Source organism: Cebus imitator, unplaced genomic scaffold, assembly GCF_001604975.1.
Source record: "Cebus imitator isolate Cc_AM_T3 unplaced genomic scaffold, Cebus_imitator-1.0 Scaffold154, whole genome shotgun sequence".
Classification (NCBI taxonomy): domain Eukaryota; kingdom Metazoa; phylum Chordata; class Mammalia; order Primates; family Cebidae; genus Cebus; species Cebus imitator.
In genome coordinates, this window is record NW_016107469.1 from 4,748,049 (window position 1) to 4,751,854 (window position 3,806).

Consider the following 3,806-nt stretch of genomic DNA (forward strand, 5'->3'; position numbering starts at 1 on the left):
CTATTATGCTTTCATAAATATTACAGATTAAATAAAAATCTCAGTTTTTAATGTGTAGCACTTAGGAAGGCCAGTTTTCAAGTAGTCATTGAGAATCACCAAGAGGTAAAAACTATCACTTAATGTGGAACACTATCACATAATTATAGCAACAGTGATTGAAGCCTGGCTAAGATATGGAATGACATGCTTTGGAATCTAACTCCTTGAAGTTCATCTTAGCACAATACCCTTATAAGGTCAAAACAGCTGACTCTCCAGTCTGAATTTCATGCAAAATATCTAATTTATAAGACATATTTTTCGTTTTAATTCATACAAGATACAATATTAAATATTTCATGTGAGAACCTGACTCATTCTTCATAGAAGTATAAGTTAATGTGAAGAGTGATGCCTTTTGTTATATTTTACATAGAATACTGAAAATATTCAATTTGAGTACAATCTGTATAATTTTAATTTCCTTTAATAATTCACATGCATTCATTTATTCTTGATTAATGAATCAATATCTGAAAAAGAATATGTTTTACTTTATGGCTTGTATTATTAATAATTTATTACTTCACTCACAAATCTTTTATTTGAGAAAGGAGTGAAAAATATTCAGGGAAAATAATTTCTCCAATCATAATCATACTAATGCCAGGTAGCTATAGCATGCTATAAAGGGCAATATTGCTGAAATTGCAAGAGAAATTAGTGTGCAGAGAAGCAGAGTTATATAAAACTAAATTTCTATGAATTTAGAATGAGCACTTTTTCCTGGGATTATCTGGGTAACTGTACCTAAGTAAAATGCCTTCTATTTATGGTTTATCCTCAAGAACTCTCAGCTGACTTTCCAGTGTTTCTAATCTTTTTAACATGGTTGTACTTCTGTGACTGACCAGGCACACAAAATGGAAAATAGCAAATTTGGTGCTCTTAGATACCTTAGTAAACACAGGACCTCTACAATGAAAAGACTATGTTGAATTCCATTACTAAGACAAAGACTCTTAACTAGCCATGTGTGTGAAAACCCGTCTTGGTGTGTTGCCAAATCCTTTTCAAAGTGCATATTTTATTGTTGCTATTGAGAATACATAAATTTTGCGACAAAGTTTGTCAGAAGAAATACTGACTTAAGCAGTTGTGAGATGCAATGTAAGAAGAAAGAGGTATAAAAAATCAAGATACTCTTAATAGATTGAGAACGTTCTCCTGGATAATATCCTGAAGAGTGTTTTCCAACTTGGTTTCACTTTCCCTGTCACATTTAGGTACACCAATCAAACATAGATTTGGTCTTTTCACATAATCCTATATTTCTTGGAGGTTTTGTTTACTTCTTTTCACTCTTTTTTCTCTAATCTGGCCTTCAAATTTTATTTCATTGAGTTGATCTTCAATCTCTGATCTCCTTTCTTCTGCTTTGTCGATTTGGCTATTGAGACTTTCGTATGCTTCGCGAAGTTCTTGTGTTGTGTTTCTCAGCTCCATCATGTCATTTATATTCTTCTATAAGCTGTTTATTCTCGTCAGTATTTCATCAANTGCTTATCCGATTTGGCTATTGAAACTTGTGTATGCTTTGTGAAGTTATCCTGCTGTGTTTTTCAGCTCCATCAAGTCGTTTATGTTCTTCTCTAAGTTGGTTATTCTAGTTAGCATTTCGTCTAACCTTTCTTTCAAGGTTCTTAGTTTCTTTGCATTGGGATAGAACATGCTCCTTTAGCTTGGAGAAGTTTCTTATTAGCCACCTTCTGAAGCCTTATTCTGTGAGTTTGTCAAACTCATTCCCCATCCAGTTTTGTTCCCTTGCTGGTAAGGAGTCGTGATCCCTTGGAAGAGAAAACAGTTCTGTCTTTTGGAAATTTCAACCGTTTTGTGCTGGTTTATTCCCAATAGAATTATCGGATCAAAGACCATTTGATCCAACAATTTCATTACCGGGTATATACCGAAAAGATTATAAATCATTCTACTATAAAGACACACGCGCATATATGTTCACTGCAGCACTGTTTATAATGGCAAAGACTTGGAACCAACCCAAATGTCCACCAATGAAAGACTGGATAAAGAAAGTGTGGCACATATACACCATGGAATACTATGTTGCCATAAAAAAGAATGAGTTCATGTCCTTTGCAGGGGCGTGGATGAAGCTGTAAACCATCACCCTCCGCAAACTAACACAGGAACAGAAAACCAAACACTGCATGTTCTCACTGATAAATGGGAGGTGAACAATGAGAACACATGAACACAGGGAGGGGAACATCACACACAGGGGTTTGTCAGTGGGTGAGAGGAAAGGAGAGGGAGAGCATTAGAACAAATAGGTAATGCATGCGGGACTTAATACCTAGATGAAGGGTTGATAGGTGCAGCAAACAACCATGACACATGTATACATTCACCTCATGTATCTCAGAACTCAAAATAAAAAGAAAATAATAATATTTTTATGAAGATTCCCAAAACAATAACTCCATTGGGATTATTACTGGATGTAGTAAAAAAAAATGTAATTAATTACAAGGTCTTCATATTTTGATGGTATTCTGTCTTCTCATCTGAGACCATGGCTTGTTCTTCCATTTAGACTGATTTGTTTTTGTGTTTTCTATGAAATTTTATAGATTCATATAGATTTTTTCCCTTTTGTCAAAATTTATTACAGAGTAGTTGATGGTGGTGTTATTAGTGTGAATGAGATAGCTTTCTTTTCTATTTTTAGTAGGGTAGTATACAAAAAAATGTATTGATACTTTTATGATAAAAATTTGACCAAAAAAGTTAATAATAATTGTACTATCAAACTGTCTTAATTCTAATAATAGAAAGAAGAATCTTTTAAATTACTAGCATACTTTTATTTTTGAGTTTTTAAAAATTTTTTCAACATTTATAATGAATGTTTCATTTGCTTATTGCATTGCGTTAGCTAAAGTCTTGAAAAACATTGTTGAATAATACTGAGGAGGGCAGCTATCAATCTTTTTCTGACAGCAATAAAAATTAGTATTTCAGTATAAACTATGTTTGCTCCTAGTTTTGTTGCAAAATGTATTTATCAATTTTTGTAGTTCCTCTTAATTTCTATCTAAATTTTTATGTGAGTTGAATGTTTATTTTGACACCTCTTGATGCAATCAGATATTTCCCCTTAAATTTACTGATAAAGTGATTTCTTTCAACATTTTCTTTAAAAAAATGTTGCATTTAAGAAATAAGACATATTCAGAAATCACGGTATTATTCTCTTCATTTATTTCTCAATTGGATTGACTAAGATTTGTTTTAAATTTTTTCACTGATGTTTATAATTTACATTTGCTACCATTTTCTAATTTTGTACTACTGTTTTTAGTTATCATTTCAGTAGAAAACGTTTGTTAGTTTTATATGATTAATTATGGAGGTTTTTAATAGTTTTTTACCAATGGAATGAGTTTGGATAATATAGAAGTTTTCTTAGAAGGAAACACAAGAGAAAAGCCTCTTGACAGCAGCTTTAGCAATGATTTCTTGGATATAACAACAAAACACAGGAAACACAAATGTAGACAAAGGAAAATGCAGTAAAGTTAACAGCTTCTGCACAGCAGAAGGAATAGCCAGCAAAATGAATAAACAAACCTCATGAAATGGGAAAAAATATTTGCAAACCATATATCTGATAAAGACTTAATATCCAAAATATATAAGTAACTCCTACAGCTTGGTAGCAGAAATAAAACCAATAAACTTACAGAGAAATTAGTAAGACACCTGAATAAACATTTTTCCAAAAAAATACATACAAATGGACA